Raw genomic sequence first — 23,996 nt, 5'->3', positions numbered from 1 at the left:
GCTGTCCGCTACTTAAGTAGCGGACGGAAAAACATCATAGGGTATCCGCTACCTAAGTGACGGACAATATTCCGTTACTTAAGTAGCGGACGGAGGTATATTGGTAATTTCGTAGGGCGCGCCCTAGAGTCAGGAGTAGGCATGGTAATAAAACTCATACCCGCGGGTACCCACCCAAACCATACCCGCTTTGACGAGGAAAACCCGAGTTGACTGAGTTTGGGTTCGGGTTTTTCCCGATTTCAAAAGATGGGTTTGGGTTTTTCCCGATTTCAAAAATTAGATTTCACCTTTTTTTTTTTAACCAAGATTTCACCTCTTTTAAATTAGAAACGTTTAAACAATCTCTTAAATTACGTTCATATATTTATTTTTTATTTTAATTTGAGTATTAAACAAGTCATTTTCTCTATTTTTTTTTCTTTATTTAAAAAAATATTGTTGAGAGAAAATAATTTTGGACATTTAACCTTTTTTTTAATAAAAAATACTAAAATATAATCTAAATCCATGTGGAAAGATGCGTAATGGGGATACCCGAAACCCGATGGGAATACCCGATCCCCGTTGGGTATGAGTTTGGGGTTATCAATTTTATCCTCGCTCGAATTTGGGATGAGTTTGGGGAAACCCGAACTTTATGGGTTTGGGTTTGGGGAGGGCAAAACCCGTCTCCGCCCCGCCCCATTGCCATGCCTAGTCAGGAGGGTGACAAAAGTAAATCTCTTCAGTCAAATCTTCCGTTGACTTAAAGTTCTAGTTTAATTTTCAACTATTTTTATTTAGAAGTTTACTCTTGAAAGTCATTTTTTAGGTTATATTATATTTTTAAAAATTAACTTTGAATGTTTTTTTTTGACACTGAATGCTTATATCTTTTTAAAAATTAACTTCTATGCACATAATTATGATTTTTTTTCTTGGTATTAATCCTACATATTTTAAGGAAGAATCTTGATAATTTGGAATTCAGTCACGAGGTGAGTAAAATATAGTCAACAATTGTTCCTCTCAGAATTAAACTCGAATTCTTTGAAACAATTCGTTGTAAAAGACTTATTAACTACTTAAGATCAATCACAATTACATAGTTAGAAATTCGAAGGAATAAATTTTGAAGTGAATCTATGTTAATAAAAGGAATCCAATTTTTTTTATTCTTTTTGTTGAATAAAGAGGGCAAAGGCCAAAGGACTCCATTATTTTCACTTAATTACAGTATATATTTTGATTTGTTCACTATTATTAAAATGCTAAAATGGAAATGGTTGAGAATCCATTTGCAAGTGCTTGTCATTTTCATTCCTATTTTCTATCCTATAAACAGTTACAATTGATTCTTTTCAATTATTGATTCAATTCAAAGCTTTTAACTGTACTAGTATACTTCACTTTTTTAATCAATCATTCACGAATCTGATCTTTCTCAGGTGTAAATTTCAATCAAGAATATAATGCTAATTTGAATCGAAGATATTTTCCAAAAGATTGTTATATTTGAGCACATTGAATAAATCCATAGTGATGATTTGTATGTAGCATGTGACTATGTGAGTACAGTTTCAATAAGCACATTATAAAAATGTCTACACCACAATTTCACTAGGAATAAGGAATTCAACAAAAAACAAGAGTCAACAAAAACATAGTATCATATCGAATTATGATTTCCAAAAAAGAAATTAGATTTAAAAGATTTTTCTGTTTAAGAAAAAGTTTTGTAGTATTAAATTAAAACAATCATAATTTTTTTGTAGTATTATAATTGAAACAAGTTTCACTATACTCAATTAAAACAATCATAATTTTTTAAATGTTTTTATCGCTTGTTGTAAAAAAAAAATGTTTTTATAGCTTTTGAAAAAGACCTTGGTATCAAAAATATTTCAAACTTGATGGATATAGTTCTTCTCTAAAGTATGATGGATAGTTCTCTAAAGTGGATTTTATAGAATTTCGCCAGTCTTTTAGTGATAAAGACTTAACCTACATGACATTTTCAAGACTTCTCAATTTTATTTCTTGTTGGGGAGTCTGAAGAAAAGTGTAACAACGGATCAATACCTCGGGACCATAAGAGAGCGAGAGTCACATTTTTACCTAAAACATTAAGTTCATATGTCATCTCTTATAAATCCAATATTATTCTAATTTATAGTCGATATAAGATTTAATCACTCGTTTGAAACCCAACATTCTCCAATGAGTTCTCACATCATATAATTGATCAAATATCAAGATCCACTCTCGCTCCCGATCAAGCCGAACGATGACTTTGATACCTACTTGTTGGGGAGTCTGGAGTGCACCGGGAGTAGCAACGGGTCAATGCTCTAAGACTATAAGAGAGAGACGTCACATCTCCACCCATAACATTATATTCATGTGTCGCCTCTTATAAATTCAACATTACTATCATTCATAGTCGTTGTAAAATTTAATCACTCGCTTGAAACTCAACATTCTTCCCCAAGAGTGAGTTATCACATTCTATAATTGATCAAATACCAGAATTCACTTTCACTATCAAGATTATCAAAGTTTAAGCCTATTTTAAAATTTATTTATGTTATTTATTTATTTTATCACATATGTATGCACCCACGCACATGTGTTCGCGCACATACACAAGCAAAAAATAAATAAATTGGCGCCCCTAAGATTTTGGTGCCATATATGACCGTTCCTCCCAAACACCCTTCAGAACCTCTATTACAAGTTGTTAAGATAGTAACTATAAAAAAAAAATCTACCGTTAGTTTTTTTTTTTTTTAATGAAAATAATATACATAAGTTATACATATAAATAGAAGTGTTGATCACTTTAACTCTAAGCGTATGTTTTTATTTTTTGATCCGTTTGATCTACTAAAAGAAAAAAAGAGATAGAACGATATAGTTGGATGGAACATATTAGGGACAAAAGACCGAAAAGGAAATGTGAAATTCTTGTTCATTACTAAATTATAACATAACTTTTTTTTTTGTTATAATGAACTGATAATCGAACCCAGGACCTATAACGTACTACCTAAATCCCTAACCACTAGACCAAACCTAATGACTTTTTAATATAACTTTTTGTTTAAGTACAAATTATCTAAAATAATTCATTAAGAAAAGTCTAAAATAGTATTTTATCCACAAAATAATAAATTATTCAATACTTTTAATTAAGCTCAAACAATCGAGTCCAGATCCACTCCAGTTTCTTATGCTCCATTTGCTCCAGTTTCTCTTTTGATGAATGACATGTGGCAGTGAAAAAATTTGATGGCTGAGATTGAAACCCCTCAACTTATGCAACCCACACAGAAACATAAAACTCTTGCGAACCAACAACAACCTTTGTTCCATCAACGACAACTTGCTTCCATCTTCTTGCATCACCTCTAACTTATAAACAACACAGTCATCATCACCTTACATTTTTAGTGTTTCTTACTTTATATAATTTTAATCTCTTCAATTTCAATAATCTCCCTTAATATTCAATCAATCTGAAACTGGGAATAAAGGGAAGCAAATCGGCAAAAAGAGAAGGGAATGTGGGAATCGATCGTAAGTTCTCTGTTACTGTTTGTTGAAATCTGGATGAAGAAGAGAAAAGAGTATTGTTTTGTTGATGAAGCTTAGAATCACAGTATTACACAGCCAAAAGCCTAAATTTACTTTTGTTTTCTTCTGATTATCAACCTCAATTGAATCCTAAAAATTGATTACAAAATATATCCAAAATAACTACATGAACGATTCAAGAAGGAAGTGCAATGGTGGCGAGATTTCATGGCGGCAAGATTGTCTGACAGACATGGCGGTGAGATTTCATTGCAAGAAGAAGGATGGCGGCGCTACAGCGGCGACGATCAAGGCAAAGAGAGATGGTGAAGCGACAGTCGACAAAACACGACTGTTGTTGTTGTTTGTTATGCTGCTGTTGTTTGTTCATAGGATTTTTAATCTCAACCATTGAAATTTTTAGTTGCCACGTGTCATTCATCGGTTAAAAAACTGGAGGAAATGGAGGATAAGAAAATGGAGTGGATCTCAACTCCAAACAATCTTGCATATAGGGTTTTATTTTGGGTAAGTGCATATAGGATATTTACTCACTCATTCAGGAAAATGTGACTTGGAGAGAGAACACATATAAGAATCAGTGGAAGTGTGGAACATAAAAAAACATTATCACTATCTCTAAATTCTATTTTAAAAATAATAATAATTGGAGAATAAAAGAAATGGTCAAAGAAACAGAGCAAACACCAGAAACTCAAAACAGGGAGATTTCCTTGTTCGACAATTTTAATAAACTTGGGATTCACCCAAATTAAAGCTGCAGCAATCGTCGGTCAAAGTAGTTCGGTTGATAGTTATCAGAAACATTGTTAAGGGTGCGGATTCGACTCAAATTTCTCACTTTGGACAAAAAAAATTGTCACCAATCAGATGATGGGATACTTTGATCAGACTTTACTTACCCGCTAAACTCCGGATTATGAGCACCATCCACTAGTAATAGGATGATTAATACAATTTTTTTTCAACATTAAAGAAAAAAAATTCAATAAAAGTAACAACTGGGAATCAGCCTGAAGAGGAAGATATCATGAGTAGCACCATCAGTTCATTCATCACAATCGATTACAATTAATTACCCACTAAAATCTCATAAAAAATTAGATTAATTAAATTCAAAACAGAAAGGGAAGAAAGAAGATCAAAGCAAAATTAAACTTCAAAATTTTATACAACAATCATACTTTCTCATACATATACAATTATACAAATCAGTGTCTCTGCAAATATTATCCCTATAAAATAACTAACTTAACCATATAATTTCCTTTTTCTTTTTTCCCCCTTTCTATTTTTTCATATAAAAACAAAAAACAAAAACACCAACATAATAGGAAACAAAAAACACTCTTTGCAGAGACATAATAGGAAACATGGAACATTAGTTATTCTGATCGGAATTATATCCAATCGGTATCGGTGGCGAAGAAGAAGGGGAATGATCTCCGTCTTCAGTCCCGCTACCGTTACTATTTTTCCGACCACCATCACCGGATAAAGAAGCAAAAGCCGTAGCGGATTTGACAAGACTCTTGAGTACTCTGATCTTGACTAGTCCTCTTCTTGGTGGGAGAAGTGTTTGTGTGGCTTGAGGTTTGATGTTTGATCTGGTTTCTTCCATTTCTGCAGACATGTTTGTGAACAAGAGAGAGAAACTAGAGAGAGAAAGTGATAGAAATGATTGTTGATGGAGTGAAGAAGAAAAAGAAGAAGGGTGTGATGTTATAAAGAGTAACGAGTGTGACACTACAGTGACTCAGAAACTTGATCACCAAGATTTAATCCCGGTATCTTGTTTGGAATATTCATCACTACTACGCGCAAAATTCTAATAGGTTCATAATTAATAATTAGTATTTATATTAAGTAAAATGGGTACTGAAAAATTTACCAATTAGTTAAGAAATAAAAATAGAAATGAAAACAAAAAATTAAATACAAAATATTGTTTTCTTAAACTTGTAAGGATTAAATGCACTACTTTATATTACCATTTTTGTTTCTTTAATAATTGCTTAGAAAACAAGATGCTTGCAACTGTTATTTCACCTAGATGCTTGCAAAACAGATATGGGCACCTAAGCATCAAAAGGCTGAATACACTGGCAAAAAAGGAAATGGTAAAGGGTTTACCAACTCTACCTGATCTTGATGAAAATTGTGCAGATTGCTTGACTGGCAAGCAACACAGGGATGTCATTCCTAAGCAAGCAACATGGAGGGCAAGAATGAAGTTAGAGCTGGTTCACTCTGACATATGTGGTCATATCAAGCCTGCATCTAATGGTTGAAACAGGTATACGTCTTTTGTCCAAGTTCTCCAATGCAGACTAATGGATATTGTGACCTGGACGGGAGTTGTAAAGAAAGCGCTTGTTCAAAAAGTTGTAAAGAAAACGTCATAACCTTCACTGATGATATGACTAGAAAACCTTGGATCTATCCTTTGAAAGAAAAATCTAGTTGTTTTGAAATATTCAAACAATTTAAGATAATGGTTGAAAAATAATCTAGCTGTGTTTTGCAATGTTTGAGAACTGATAAAGGAGGTGAATATCTCTCAACTGCATTCAATGAATTTTGTAGTAATCAAGGCATCAAGAGACAGTTAACAACAACTTATACACCTCGGAAAAATGGTGTTTCTGAAAGGAAGAATAGAACCTTGATGAATATGGTTAGGAGTATGTTGGCGGGAAGGAAGGTACCAAAAGAATTCTGGCCTGAAGCATTGAAATGGGTCATTTATGTGATGAATAGAAGCCCTACACTCTCAGTCAAAAACACCACTCCAGAAGAAGCTTGGAGTGGAAATAAGCTTTATGTGCATCATTTTAGAGTGTTTGGATGCATTGTCTATGTTCATGTTCCAGATAATCAGAGAAGTAAGCTGTAGAAGCATCAAATGTGTTCATCTTGGATTAAGTGAAGAATCCAAAGCTTATAAACTTTACAATCCTGAAACAGAGAAGATCATTATTAGTAGGGATGTGGTGTTTGAAGAAAACAAATGCTGGAACTGGGATAATAGTAAAGAGAAAGAAGATCAAAGTGTTGATGATGATGATTACATTGCTGAAGAAATCAATGTACCAGGAGCTGCCCATACACAAGATGAAATTGACAATGCAGTTGAAAACAATCAACAGTCAGATGAAGATATGCATACTTCAAGTGATGGGGATGATGTAGTTCAATATTAGTTACCACCAAGAAATAGAAGACCTCCACAGGGCCTTAATGACTTTGTAACTGGAAGTGACCTGGATGATGAGCTCCAAAACTTAGTTGCATACATCTCAAATGAAGATCCTAAGACATATGATGAAGCAACAAAGTCTCAGGTGTGGATAGATGCTATGAATCAGGAGATAGAATCCATTGAAAGAAATAAAACCTGGAAACTGACTACTTTACCAGAAGATGCAAATATCATTGGTGTTAAGTGGATTTACAAAACAAAATACAATGAAAAAGGGGAAGTTGACAAGTACAAGGCTAGATTAGTAGCTAAGGGCTATAATCAGAAGTATGGTATAGATTATGATGAGGTTTTTGCTCCAGTTGCTAGATGAGATACCATCAGAACTATACTAGCCTTGTCTGCTCAGGAGAATTGGAATGTATTCCAACTAGATTTGAAGAGTGCCTTCTTACTTGAAGCAAGCCATTTATGTGGAGCAGCCACCTGGATATCAGAAAGAAAGTAACAAAGTGTACAAGTTAAGCAAAACACTCTATGGCTTGAAGCAAGCCCCTAGAACATGGTACAGTAAGATTGAAAATTGGTTCAAGCTTGAAAAATTTGAAAAATGCTCCTCTGAATACACCTTATTTGTGAAGTATGGTGACAATAGAAAGGTAATTATTATTAGTTTATATGTTGATGATCTCATATATACTGGCAATAACACCTTGATGATGGATGAATTTAAAAATTCAATGCAAAAGAAGTTTGCAATGACAGACTTAGGAAAAATGAAATACTTCATTGGAGTAGAAGTAACACAATCTGAGAAGGGTATATTCATTAATCAACACAAGTATGCTTCAGAGATTTTGAGTAGGTTTGGTATGGAAAACTACAATAAAGTAAGTAGCTCCATTGTACCTGGTTGCAAGTTAATAAAAGATGAAAATGGAAAAGTTAATGATGCAAAGAAATTTAAGCAAATGGTTGGATGCTCAATGTATCTTCTTGCAACAAGACCTGATCTGGCTTACTCCGTGTGCCTGGTTGCTAGGTATATGGATAGGCCTACTGAATTGCATTTTGCATCTCTGAAGAGAATTCTAAGGTACTTAAAAGGTACTCTGACTGATGGAATCATGTACCAAAGTGAAGCAGGAAAATCACTTGAGCTGGTTGGTTGGGCAGACTCTGACTATGCAGGAGACTTGAATGACAGGAAATCTACATCTGGCTATGTGTTTATGTTGGGTTCAGGTGCTATTTCTTGGTCTTCAAAGAAGTAAGCCATTGTCACTCTATCAACCACAGAAGCTGAATATGTTGCAGCTGCCTCATGTGCTTGTCAATGCATATGGAGCTCATTCATTGCCAATGCATATGGAGCTCATTCAATGCATATGAAGATGTAAACATATAGACACCAGGTTTCACTTCTTGAGAAACCTTGTGAAGGAAGAAACAATGGAGCTCATTCATTGCAAATTTGAGGATGCAAATCTGAGGATCAACTAGCTGATCTACTGACTAAACCATTGAAGTTGGAATCATTTCTCAAGCTTAAAACTGGTTTGGGAATGATAGGAGCATAAGTCAAGTCAAGGAGCAGTGCAACATTGCTTGTATGGTTCAAGGTAGGGTGAGGCCTGCAATTTGGCTGCGAGGCGCGCGCATGAGCACTGAACTGTGTTCTGTTTTTTGCTTTGTGTAATCTGTTTCTTTTGCTTTCTTTGCCCTCTAATTGTTGTGTAATTGTTCAATTAGGGGAGAGTATGTTGTCTATAGTGTTGGATTGGGCCTTAAGCTCAAGCCCAAGTTGTGTTAGTTTGTTCTAGACCCAATGTACCCAAACTATATAAGTCTCTTGGCTTGTGATAATGAATAAGCTTGGCCATTTGTTACAACAAACAGTACAATTGTTGTGGAAAAAGAAAATTCCAATGCCGACTGTAACAAAGACTACTACAACACAATAAGAACCGTATATTAATGTAATACGAGGTGAAACTGATTGAACGTATTTGATTTGTTGCCTTTTCTCTTTTTAATCTAGTACCACCATATAGCACTATTGTTATGAGAAAGACAAGGGACATCTGGATAACATGAAGAACATTTTCCTTGTGCTTTAGTGCATATGGTTTGTGCTTCCCCTCCATCAACACGAGTTATGTTAACATTATCGACAACAATGTTGGTGCAGCCAATGATGGTGTCACATTTAAGTTCGATTGCAGTCTTCTCAAGTGAGGTTCCATGTATGTTGAGGTAAGTAACATAACTCACTTCCACTGCTTGTCCAATGTTGCCTCTAGGGTCATAATACTGGTCAATAATCATAGGGTGCTTAACTCCAACAACTATAATATCTTCATATGTGATGTTCCTCGCGTACCCGGATCCACCCTATAATTTAAACAATAAAACATGTTTATTATTCTTAGAATATTTTGAATTCAGGTCTAACTCAATTTTACAAATTTATTTATAAGATAAAGAACTCTATCACTTATACACTTTTTATCATATATATTACATATTAATCACTACAATCGTCTATTTGATCAACTTCATTTAATGTATTCTTACCTTAAATGTCTTGATTCTAGCTCCATTTGTAGTACCATTAAAGGTGCAATTTTTTACATGTACATGTTCTACCGTAGCATATGTTTTATCTTTTCCGAGGCTACCGACACTAAAGTCACCAATAACAAAGAGTTACAATGTTAATCAAACTAAAACATGTATAATGTAAAAGTTATTGAACTCTAAATATTAATTTAAATTGAATTGACCTGATGCCATGCCCAGGTCCACAAAAAACATCAGTTATATTGATGAAGCTTGAACCATTGTTAATTGCAATGCAATCGTCACCTAAAAATTTAACGGACAATGATTAAAGGAAATCAAGATGAAATTACAAAAAAAATAAATCTTTAAGCTAATCCAATTACAACTATAACTCTATGATCAATCTAACTTTGCTAAAAAAAAATAAAAAAAAATTAATAATAGTTATGAGTATAATTGAAAAATGCATTTGTATTAATTATAAAATAATAGTAAAAATAAAATAAAGTTAAGGACAATCAAAATGAGATAGATGAGTAATAAATATTCATAGTGATCATAAATAATTCTAGACTTGAAGCTATGTATTATTCCCTCCGTCCTAAAATATAAGGGAAAATTGGTCAACTAAAGTTGATGTATTTAGTCCAATTTCTTAATCAAATACATCAAGTTTCTTTGACCAATTTTCCCTTATATTTTGGGACAGAGAAGTATAATATAAGGAGAATGTTAATTTGTGCCCTTAAGGCACATATTAAGGAAGCAAAAATAGAAATTATTAAATGCTAATTTGTGCATTTTGACTTTTGAAGCATTAAATTTCTTTGTATCATTAAATGTTGAATTTCTATTTTGGTATATCTTAATATGTGCCCTAAGGGCACATGTTAACAAGACCGAATTATTACCTGTCATGATGGTTGAATTATTAATGAGCACATTGGTTGATAATCCGATATCAATCCCATCAGTGTTAGGACTATCCGCAGGTGCTATTATAGTAAGATTGGATATTGAAGCGTCTTTGCAATGATTTATGCTTATATGATTTCTTGGACTATCAACGTGAGACAGGTTGCTAAGTGTTAGATTGTGACAATTATAGAATCGAATTGCCTGCATGTAAATATTATATGTATATGTTAAGCTACCTAAAAATAGAAATATAGCATTTAATGATACAAATAATTTAATATTTAGATAATTGAATACACCAAGTTCAATAAATTTTTCCCACATTTATCTTCTTAACATGTGTCCTTAAGGGCACAAGTTAACATTCTCCTTATATATATACTTCTAAAATATACCAATGTAGTTTAAATTTTATATATATATATATATATATATATGAGTTTAATTAATATGCACCGACGGTGTAAAATAGTTTTGCACAATCGTCCAATAAACAACCATTATTTTGCCATGTCATATTAAGAAAGTGGAGTGAAGTGGGGTGATGTGGCGGAAAACATGGTTGGTATTGGTTGACAGTGTAAAATCATTTTACACCGTCGGTGCATATCAATTAAATCCTATATATATATATATATATATCCAAATTCAAATGGTATCTATCATGTTTATGAAACTCACAGTTGGCTTATTATTTTCATTAGACTTTTTAGGATACTTAATCCACCATGGAGAACCTTGACCATCAACCTTTCCCCCTCCGACGATAATAAGTCCATTTATACATGAGAACTTTATCCATGTTGTATTATCTTCTCTAAACTTCCAATCTTCAACTACTCTTGGGGCAGTAATATTTCCTTTAAGCTGTCAATTAAAAAACAATATCCTTAATCATTGTACATATCAACTAAAATTATTTAATCGTTAGGAGAATAATTGGTAAAAATTTCAAACATACCAATCTTAACAAATTTCATGTTAAAATTATTTTTTAAGGATTTAGTAATATATTAAATTTTTAATTTAAATATTCATTTTTTTTTTGAAAAAAATAATTGTGCAAATAGTTGCGGGTACCTCGACTAATTTTTAATTTCAATTTGCTACCACGTCACAATTTGGATCATCGGCTGCAGCTTTGTCTGCTGCCCTCCCTGCTGCTGTGCATTAGTCCTTGGATTCACTCTTCTTTTACTCAACCGTTGGATTGTCTTGCTGTTATTATTCAATGTTGCGCACATAATAATTTCTCATTGAAGGTGTGAATAGTCATGTGTACATATTATTTTAATATTGTTTTAACAAAACTGTTCTATATTGTCAAAAAAAAAAAACTACTCTATAAATTCTAAATTATGATACTTAAAAATATATTTATTTTATATGTTAATATTAGTAAATTTAGTTTCGCAAGTTTTGGTCTACCAAATATTTTTTGTCACAATTTTTTGTCACAATTTTTTGTCCATGTATTTAAGCCAACTCATGCCTACTCCATATTTTTGAATGAATTTTTGCATTCATTTTGTTTATAATATTACAGGAAATTCTCCTATAAAAATTTAAAATATTCTGGATTACTAAAATTTGCTAAATTTTTTTGTAGGTACTTGAAACAAACATTTTTGGTAAACAACATTTTTTTGGATTATATAATTTTTTCGTCTCTATAAATGTATAGATTTTTTTTTTAATTCCTAAAAAAAATTTTAACAAATTTTGGTCTCCAAATATTTTCCGTCACAAATTTTTAGTCATGTTGTAAACACATCATTAAATATTTATTTTCTTTGTATATAAATTTAACATATATAACAAATTATATTTTTAAGCATTATTTTGTTTGAGTTCCACAACAAAAACCCGAGTGGAAATTTATACTTTAAAAAAATAAAAAGTTTAATTGTTGTGGACGGTCGGTGTAAAGATTTTTTACACATACATCAAATGATGTATTGTCACGTCATTTAATGAATGTGACACATCATGTGTTTTTAATTACCATACATGATGTGTCAGTATATTATTGGACGCTTGTGTAAAATAACTTTACACCGATGATGCATATAAATTAAATTCAAAAAGAAATTAAAATAATGTGTGTGCAGATGACTATTCACAAGCTTCAATGAAAAATTTATCATGTGCGCTACATTGAATAATAGAGCCAAGGCAATCCAGCCTTTGAGTAAAGGAACAGTAAATCCAACGGTTAGTGTACAGCAGCAGGGAGAGCAGCAGACAAAGCTGCAGCCGAGGATCCGGATGGACCACGTCATGGGCTAATTTTTAATTTTTAATAAGTCGTTTATTACCAGTACCTCGATTGTAATATTTGCGGGTTTGCAAGGACCGTTGAACAACAAGGGTTGTAATAGGTATGTTTTGCCTTCAGGTATAGTTAGTGTTGGGGTGCCTTCAGTCCACACACATTGTCCCATGCTTTCAAAAATGCCTTTATAAGGAAAAAAAAAGTTTAAAATAGAGTTAGATATGAGAAATGTAATCACATATAAGAAATATAGTATACGTATAACTAAGTATAATCCTCATAATCTCATGAAAAATTATATATATATGAAATAGGAAAATTATACATTTGAATCATCGGTTTTTCCATCCCCGATGGCACCATATGTAAGAACATCAAAGGAAGAATATGCATTAGGAGTTATTCTAGCACACAAGCAGTGTGAAGCAATAACAAATATTAAAAAGATATATAATCCCTTCATATTATATATAAGATAAGAAACACTAGTATACTCAACAAAAATGTGTAAAGCTGAAGAGAACCGTATAGTTGTTTAATATTTTTTTTAATCAAGAACAATATTGTTGTGAAGTGAAAAGTGGAGATATGATTATAATAATATATAGGCAACATTTGAGTATTATATAGGAAATATTTTTGTAATAGAATCTTGGATTAAACAAAAATCTCTTATTCATTGAATGGTAAAATAAATTAAAGTAATTTTTTTTATTAAAGAAAAATTATTTCTTTTAAATATGTATATAAATATATCTAAATTTGGCTTAGTATCTGTTATCAAAATAGTAAAAATATAACCTAATGAAAAAATAATTTATGATTTATACCAAAACAAATAATTTACTTCTACCAGACTTACACTCTTGAATTCTTTTAAAGTTTTAATAAAACAAATATTTCAATAAGTTTATGTTATTTTAGGTTTTATGTATAGAGGCGCATAATGCAGATTCTCTATTCTTAACTGAATTCCTGTTGGACACATAAGGTGAGCTATCTCCTACTTATCGAATTCTTTCTAAACACATGAGTCATAAATCGAACTCTTGACTATATGCTTAATGAGCCAAAAACTCTTACTACTTGAACTAATTCATTGTTGGTGATGAATCATTTATATTAGTCATATTCTCAAATGTCTCTTTTGTTAGTAATTTTATAGAAAAAGTTAACCAACAAAAAATAATTACAACATCCCACTTTAACAATGAGTAGTAATAACAAATAGGGTAATTAATTTGAATTTTGGAACAACAAAGAGATCAATGTTTTATGGATAAGGGAATAGTAAGGGCGTGTTTATCATTGGAATATATATATATATATATATATATATATATATATATATATATATATATATATATATATATATATATATATATATATATATATATATATATATATATATATATATATATATATATATGAGTTAGGATCAAATGACACCAATTAGTTTGACATCAAATGTTATACCTCTCAATAACGTTTTAACCGATATAAATTTTATAAAATCCACCGTTGGATTGAAAGTTTTTATCATATAGATCATTTGTGTAAAATTTCAGACAAATTCAAAATCATTTGATAAGTTATTGAGATACATCAAAATTAACGGTTTGTCTCTTTTTTTATATGCCGTTAATCTTTATGTGTCGCAATAGCATATCAAATGATTTTGTATATGTCTGAAATTTTACACAAATGATCTATATGATATAAACTTTCAATCCAACGGTGAATTTTATAAAATTTATATCGGTTAAAACGTTATTAAGAGGTCTAATATTTGATGTCAAATTAGTTGGTGTCATTTGATCCTGGACCTATATATATATATATATATATATATATATATATATATATATATATATATATATATATATATATAAACACACGTATTAATACGTTGACTAGTAATCATTCACTCCATTCAAAAATCTGATTTTCCTAAACACTCTCTCACACTACACTCCTCTCCACACTCCACTCAATGAATACTTGATTCTTGCATGAAAATGAAAAATTAGCTCTTGCACTACAGCCATGAACAAACTCAAAATTTCACCTCAAAACTCCATAAATGCAGTTGCATGTGTGATTTTTCACTTACATTCCACATAATTTGGATGGGATAAGGTTGTTGATGCATTAGGAAGATCCCAAGAATAAGGGATTGAAGTTTGAAGTAAAAGAAATTGAGTAAAAGAGCCTTGCTGATAAAACCCAAGTCTAGAGGACTCAATCTTCCAAGGTCAGTTTCCTTTAGATTCTAACCTTAGTTAGAATAATCTTAGAACTGATTTTAGGGATTATTAAGCTTAGCATGCAATTTTTTTTTGAACAGCGAATTTATTATTAACCTGGTCTCTGCACAAGAAGAACAGAGACCGGTGAAAACTTAGCATGCAAATTGATTATTGATTAAAGCATTAGGCATGAATTATAGTATAAAGTTTAAGAAAATGGTATGCACGTTAAACCAATTCCCCTCACACTCATTTGTATTGAAATATGTTTAATTGTTGTATTCTTTTATGGTAACGAATTAACAATTAATGGACTACTTTGATTGGTGATTTGAACTTGTAAAACACATGAAACGTTAATTTTTAGTGTCATGACTCGAGTTTGACAATTAATTTGAGAACAAAAATAACTAATTTTAACACTTAAAAAAATGTTTTTAACATGATTTTGTTTCATTTCCACAAGAAAAACATAATTAAAAACAAAATTTCTTAATATTAGAAAATTGTTAACTATACGGAGGTGTAATGTGTAAAACAAATCTTTATGCCTTCGATTCTTCATTTCTTCATTGTTGCTTTATCAATGTTCACAAAACGACCATCATTAAAAATAACCCCGTAGCACACAACTCTCATTAATTAACCTTTAAAAGGAAGTAAAGTAATTTTCAAATAAAATATTATACTTTAATATAAAAAAATTGAATTATTATTAATTAGCAAAAAAGCAAACAGTACAATCTAGTGGGAAAAAAATAATTCGAATGCCAATTGTAACAAAGATTACTACAACACAACAAGAACCGTATAGTAATGTAATACGAGATGAAAACGATCGAACGTATTTGATTGTTGTCTTTTCTCTTTTTAATCTAGTACCGTATAACACTATTGTTTTGAGAAAGACAAGGGACATCTTAATAACATGAAGAACACTTTCCTTGTGCTTTAGTGCATATGGTTTGTGCTTTTCCTCTCCATCAACACGGATTATGTTAACATTATCGAGAACAATGTTGGTGCATCCAATCCAATGATGGTGTCATAATTAAGTTCGGTTGCATTCTTATCAAGTGAGGTTCCACGTATGTTGAGGTAAGTAACATCACTCACTTTCATTGCTTGTCCGATGTTGTCAATGTATCTAGGGTCATAAAACTAGTCAATAATCATAGGGTGCTTCACTCCAACGAGTATAATATCTTCATATATATATATATATATATATATATATATATATATATATATATATATATATATATATATTCCTTGCGTACTCAAATTTTCCCTAATTTAAACAATAAAACATGTATATTATTCTTAGAATATTAATAGACATGAATTAAAAATATTCTAATAATAATAGACATATTTTATTGTTTAAATTAAGGAGGATCTGAGTACGCGAGAAACATTACATATGAAGATATTATACTTGGAGTCAAGCACCCCTAGTGATTATTGACCAACTTTATGACCTAGATACATTGACAACATTGGACAAGCAGTGGAAGTGAGTGATGTTACTTACCTCGACAAACGTGGAATCTCGCTTGATAACAATCTAAATGAAGATCTCGATAACAATCTGAATGAAGAAAAAGTGAGATCATGTAACTATTGGAAAGCGTTTACGGGGACCAACTAAGCTAAACTCACAGGGACCAAGATAAATTTATGTCTCTTGATATTTCTAACTATATTACTCACACTAAATATATGACAGAATAATCATTAGTTTGTCCACCAGTGATTGATGTTGGGCTAGATAGAGAGAATCACAGTTCGATCTCCCACAACTATGATAGGGAGGGGGATTGAAACCACTTAAAGTCAGAAATGACATCCAAACTAGATTATGCGGTCCAGTGGATCGCGTATTTTTGGTGAAAAAAAAGAGGATAGAATAAAACGCATAATATAAAATATTAAATACTAGCGCCGTCTCTAATTATAAGACTCTGTTCGACAAAAATGTACTATTCATTTACCTTGTTTTGACTGTATTTTTTTAATAATATATAAATGTAAATATTACCATATAAAATCTTGTTCAATTTGTTTTGATAAATATTTTCAAAATATTAAAAAATTTATAATTTTTACTAATAGATAATTAAAGATATTAGTGATCAAAATTGTGCATTGACGTACGTGTAGTAGTCAAACATGGTCTTATAATTAGGGACGGATGTAGTGATTAATATAGAATAACTCAAAAATATCATGACTTTTTTTTTACGATAAAGTGATTATAGCATATCATTGATTAAAATATGTTCAATACAATCGGGAATATCATCCATAATTTGGACACTAACTAAAAATGGGGTCGCCGTAGTAAGGGCGTGAGCAACCTCATTTGTTTGTCTCCTTACAAACTCAACACTAGAGTTTACATAGAAAGAGGAAAAAGTAGCTTTGCAATTTTGAATAATATCGCCAAACTCCGTAAATTCTTTCTTATGATAACGAAAACTGTCAACCACCAATTTGGAGTCTAGTTCAAAATCAACAGCACCCAAATTGAGTTCATGCACCCATCGTAAAGCAGAGAGAAAACCAAGAGCTTCTCCAACATGAACTTCACATCTTGGTTCGATCCATTCAATTTTTGCACGTATAAAAGCACCTGTCTCGCCGCGTATACAAATTCCAATACCAACGCGATTGTTGTTAGATGGGAAGGCAGCATCAATATTACATTTGAATCTCCTCGGAGATGGTTTTTACACTTAATCACAGACTTTTCAACCTGCATATCTATTGAAGTAGAGGTTTGAACATATTTTATATTCTTCCAATCATTAAGAAAATTCATTGCTCGCATAACAACAGTCTGTTGCGGTGTATCTTTGTTGCTCCAAACTTTGTCATTTCGTTGATTCCAAATGCTTCGTATAATCATAGCAAAGATTCCAGCTTTGTCTATTTGTTGAAGCAAGGCGAATATGACAGCAGCAACGTCGGGCTGCTCTTCTGAGGAATGAATTATTGCTTGTGCAAAATTGGTTTGACTCCATATGTAGAGACTGTTCATGCACTTAAAAAACAAATGAAAAGAATCCTCATCATGATCCTCACATAAGACACAGCCCGTGGGACATTCAATCCCCTTGTCTCGAAGTCGGACACTTGTAGGACAACAGTGACGACAAACTCTCCACAATAAATTCTTTATATTGGGGGGGTGCACAAATTCTCCAAATCAAGTTCCATGGTCCATTAACTCGAAGATGGGAAGTGTCAACTATATCAGTACTGCAGAATTTGTATGCACTTTTGACAGAAAGATTGTTAGGTGACAGCCGGGATTGCCTACTAAATACGTAGAAAATGGGCTCTAGCTGTTCCAAAAAAAAAAGGCGTCTTTTTTTGTAACAGCCCGGGCCCCTTTTCTACGTATTTAGTAGGCAATCCCAGCTGTCAGCTCACGACCTTCTCCACCCCCCTCTCCAAAATTCATCTCCAAAGTTCCTTACTCCTTCTACATTTGCGCTTCTACTACGTTCTTACTACTCGGACCTCCTTGGTCCACTTCAGTTATCAACCGTAATAGCCTGCCTACCAAACACGACACTGAGTTGATTGAGCTTAGTACATGATGATTTCAGAGTAAGCAGTCCAAACTCCAAAGGGTCCGTACTACATATTATTGAATTATATTGACCTGTGGCAAGGTATGGTCCTGGATCGACCTGTTCTAATACCAATTATAACACCTCTTATTGATTGTCTAGAATATCAATAGGAGTATACATAACCGAATTGGGATACATTAAAATTTCGAAACAAATCTTGTCTGAACTAATACCACATATTGTATTGTATTGCAGTTTTTGTAGGCTTGGATCTATATATGACCACTTTGAGAACATCAGTGGGGTGAAGGTTGAGAGATACAAGGAGCACATGCCAAAAGCTTGTAAATATGAGCCGAAAAAGGGGCAGACAAATCAAATAGCAATATGGAAGTTAATGGACCGGTTGCTTTTCGCATGATGTCACATGGATGTGTTATGAGGATCACTGAGATATATACCATTTTGAGAGGATCGCCTTGTACTTCGACTGGATCAGATGTGGTTCGATCAGGGTCATCGATCATGTATCTTCCTGGGAGGGTTCTACAACAGTTTGGGTACGTGCAGACCATTCCGCGTCACCTAGATGCCTCTGCGAATCTGGTGACCAGCAGTGGGTCCAACACTATGATCGTATTTTGACTGATGATATGCTAGGCACCCGTGCTCTCCATCCATTAGATACCGCGCCATATTACAAGACATTGTATTTCAAGTTATCACATTTGTACATAATCTCTTCCTAGAGGGATTACCATGCCATATTACATGATTGTGCGGGAGGATGCCTCGAGTCAGAGCACCAAGGCATCTAACCTATTGTCTATATTGGCCAGCGTTGGAGACATGCTATAGGGACTCATGGTTAGCGATGACGTTCCATATGAATCTCGTATTTACCAAGTACTCCAGGCTGCCGAGAAGTTGACTAAGAATTTGACATTATTTTCGGAGTGGGTAGATCGGGTTCTACTAGTCAGTAGGATTTGGTTTATAATAATTAGCTTGACACATTCTTCCTTTTTGTTTTTCATTTTGGATAATTGTTATGGATATGGTTATGTAAATATTTATTTTGGTTAATTGCCGTTTATGATTTACATGGGTTTATACGTTATTTTTTTTTATATTGGTATGCATGTTTAGTTCCTAGTTAATTTTGACGAAAATAGGTTAAGTAACATTAGAACATGCCTTGTTCTAGCATTTGTAGAGAGAATCGAACCTGAGACCTTAAGAAAGAAATATATTTATTATACAGAGAAACAATATGTTTGTGGTAGCCAAAAAGTAGTGAAAAGCTTATGTACTCCTCCGCATAGCTGGTTTAAGTCAGCTTGAATAGAGCTGCTCTTGGGCAATCATAAGTTGATGGGCTAAAATCTAACTCCAACACCCTCATGAATTCTTGCCAAGAACGAAAAGGTTGCGACCGTTGAATCATTTGGTACCATGGAACCACATCATGATCCAAATGGACTGAAGAAATTACCAATCGATCTGCAATTGTTCTGCTCTGAAAATCCAGTACGACACGTTTTTCCATCAAATTGTTGAAAATCAAGTTTCACGGATCGTAGCTGAAAGGATTTGTTCGAGCTCGATGCACCATGGGAAGACTACTAGAGTGGATTTTGTCTGCATCAGTGCTTTGCTTCCCGAGCTTCATGTATGTTGTTAAACCATTCTTAATTGGTGACCTCTGCTCACTGGAACTGGACTTGCATCTCCGATTGAATCTAATCAATCGCTTTTGCGTTGCGCTAGATTAGTCCATATAAAATATAAAAAAAATAATCTGGCTTTAAATAGGGCATCCACAAGTGTGTAGTAGGATTGGTTCCCTCAAATAGTTAGTCATTGTCCGAATAACGAGTTTTAAAAAATTAAAATAAAAAACAATACACCTCTTTATCATGTGTTTGTAGAATCAACAAGACATCTTGTACTCGGGCGTGTTTGTTAATTTTCTTCAATAAATTTTGCAAGTTTCAAAATAAAAAGGATTAATGTAATAATAATAACATAAGTATTCAAACAAAACCAAACATCAAAATTACCAAGACTATAGAGATCATTACAGACACTACCTTCTCTAGTGACTAAATAAAAACACTAGCCGAATAGAGAAGTTAAGGACATGTCTCATTCAGCAAGACCAAGCACGGGGCACAAATAAACATAACAACAAGCAAATTACATTCTTGATCACCAATAAAAAAATGAATTGGTTTACAAGATTTTATTATGCACACTAGCAACATCACACACCTTTATAATAGTATAAAAGACACATATATATATATATATATATATATATATATATATATATATATATATATATATATATATATATATATATATATATATATATATATATATGCTTCTATATAATTTGAGTAAATTAACCCCAACTCAATCATTTAATTAGTATAATCTCTCCAACTTAATCTTTAAAGTATATAAAAATAATAAACAACTTTTAAAGTATATTTAAAACAAAATTCGTCCAAAAAAAAGTATACAAAAATTAATTCTTTTTTTTTATATGAACAAAAATTTGTTCTATATTAATCTCTAAATTTTATAAAAAAAATGTTAATGTTAGAGATCAATAAGACGAATTTTTGTTCACTTTAAAAATTGTTTATTATTTTTATATATTTTATAAATTAAAGAGGAGAGATTGTAATAATTGAAAGATTAAATTGAAGATTTACTTTTATAACTTGATTCTCTTCACCGAAAAAACATGTAAGAGAATCACGGTCGAACGTGATGGTATGATTTAGGAGGACACATCGGAATTGTAAGCACTTGGTGGTGGTGTCGATGTTGTAGAGCCGCCACCACCATCTTTGTTATCACCATTTTCCTTGGATTTTCCATCCCTTGAGATTGAAGAGACCACAAACTTGATCAGTGGCGGAACCAGGAATTTTTTCTTGGGTGGGCCGTTAAAAAAAATTTAATATATAAATTAAATAAAATAAAATTATATTGCGTATAAAAATTTAAGCCATAATAAGCAATAATTTGATAATTAAAAAATTAAATTACATACCATAAAATAATACATTGCGTATGTCAAGTGACTTTAAATCATCAATAATTGACTTTGAACTAATGCTTGCTTAATTAGACAATAAAAAAAAATTAGATTGAAATTTATTCATTAATAAATATAAGATAATAATTACACACGAATTAAATAAATTAAAAATAGTTGTGTTTTATTTTTTTGGTAAAAATAAAAATTGTGAATTAATATATCATAAGAAAAACATTAATCTCAAAATTATGTCTTTACATATTTAAGACGACATTTATCCTCAAGGGTGTGTGTTAAAGTTGATTTTTGAAAGAAAAAAAAAAAAAGGCAAAACCAAAGAAGGCATAGTTTGAACCCATGACCTTCAGCTCCAATGCATTAGACATTGAAACCTCTACCAACTAGGCTAACCCTGCTCTTCCCTTCCTATTTACCTTCACAAATATATATAGTATTATAAATATGTAATTTTATGAAAATACCAAGGGTATATTAGTAATTTCCTATTTTTTTGGGGGAGGGCCGCGGCCCGCCTCAGCCCTCCCCTAGTTCCGCCACTGAACTTGATCATGTTGTTAAATATCTGAGCTTTGATGTTGCCTCTTTTGGGAGGAAGGTTTGCTTTCTCCTTTTGAGGCGTGGAAACCATTTGTGTATATTGAATTATACTTGAAAGAAACAAAGGGTTAGTATATAAAGAGAAGAGGAGGAGAAAAGATGTTTTTAGGAAAGGAAGATGAAGAAGAGAAAGGGGAAGAGAATGCCTAGGGGTGAAGTTTGACTTTGCATACTAGTAGATTTAGGAGATTTTGTGTTGAGTTTAATAACCCTATATTTTTTATTTTGTAAACCCTATAGTTTAATCAAAAATCAATTCATTTAAAATATATTTTTCACTTGATAAATAAAAAATTTAATCTCTTATAAGATATTAAAAAATCTAATTTTACTATATGTTTTTTTGATTAAAAAAAATTTAGGGTGAAGAATGGTTACCCAGTTCAAACGAAAAAGACAAAACACTTACAACGAAATATCTATTTTTTTACTATTAGATCAAACCCTATAAATTAATTTCACAATTTATTATTTTACAATTAAATGTAAGATCATATATTGCTCACAAAAATGTCTATTTAAATTAAATAAATTCAAAATCTCTAAAATATATACCAAATTACGTGGAAAGGGCCAAAGGTGTACCCACTCATTGCCACTAGGCTTGATCAGGACTGGGAAGTTTCGCTATTTATTTATTTATTTTAGTGTATTTTAATTACTTAGATAAGATTAAGGAGAAAAAGTGAATGTTGATTAATTCTTGCTGTAGACCCACCAAGCTACCGTCCAAACTATAAGTATGAACTTTTTCGCCTTTTACATGATTACCCAACTAACTATTCATAATTCTAGATAGATAGCATGCATCATGGCTATTAATTACTTCCTAAAATATAAGACATTATTGACTATTGCACATATATCAATACATAAGTTTGACTACGTATAAAAATTTGATATTTTAAAAATACTCATCAAAATAAATCAAACAAAATCTTATATGATAATATTTACATTATATATATTTAGAAAAATACGATCAAAACAACACATATGAATAATATATTTAGTCAAAATAGGTCTTATAAAATGAGACGAAAGAGTAGTAATTTAGGGAGGAAACCACCAGTTAATTCACAAATTGTAACCCTAACAATTAAAATTAATAGGAAAAAAAATTAAGGAGAAAAGTGCTGCTATAGACTGTAGACAAGCAGCTTCACCACAGTTGCCTGCCAAATACCACTTACCTTCTTTAAGAGGAGAGATCCAATAATAGATAGAATGAATTTTTTTAATGACACTAGTTTCTTTTTTTTTTTTTTACTAAATTTAATGATACTAGTTAAAAATGACAAATACATTACTAAATAGTGTCCCAAATCAGTTGTTAAAAATTTAAATTTCTAACATGTGAGTGTCTCATAACATTTTTTTATTTAAAAAAAAGAGTGTCTTGACTTAATTAAGTAATATCACCTAATATTGTCATGCACCGTAAGAGTAGTCATCTACATCGATTTTTACGCCATCGACACTGACTTGATGGTACGTCTATTAGTAGAGCACCTTAATTCAATCTATAAATAGCCCCTTTCACGACACAACTACTCTCAATTAAAGTGTCAAATACTATTTATATTTATATTTATATTTAAGAACATAAAGAAAACTCAATCTAAAAAATTGGTTATAATAGATGAGGAAGTCTCATAACTATGCACCACATTGAAAAATTTTACTTCAATTTGAGACTCTAACAAATCATATAATAATATTTTCTGAAATCTTACTAAACTACTTCTAGAGAAATAGTTGGAGTATATAAATAAAACCTTTATATGTTGTTGGCATTGACCAATGACCTATAACCTCAAATTGTGGTCACTAGCATTCTATCTCTTGAATAAATTTTTGGCGTTACGGAACATAATTCTGCTAAACAAATTTGATGGCGTAAGCACTGACTCATTGCCACCAAACATGGAAGCAAGTCATCAATATGTGG

The 23,996-nt window shown here is 31.8% G+C and overlaps 1 pseudogene; it reads right to left on the bottom strand.

The window, feature by feature from the left end:
* Positions 1 to 8,818: 8,818 nt before the first annotated feature.
* Positions 8,819 to 13,002, bottom strand: LOC123881533 (annotated as a pseudogene).
* Between the last annotated feature and the right edge of the window lie 10,994 nt (positions 13,003 to 23,996).

Source organism: Trifolium pratense, linkage group LG4 (genome assembly GCF_020283565.1).
Source record: "Trifolium pratense cultivar HEN17-A07 linkage group LG4, ARS_RC_1.1, whole genome shotgun sequence".
NCBI lineage: Eukaryota > Viridiplantae > Streptophyta > Magnoliopsida > Fabales > Fabaceae > Trifolium > Trifolium pratense.
This window is presented reverse-complemented; position numbering and strand designations above follow the sequence as displayed.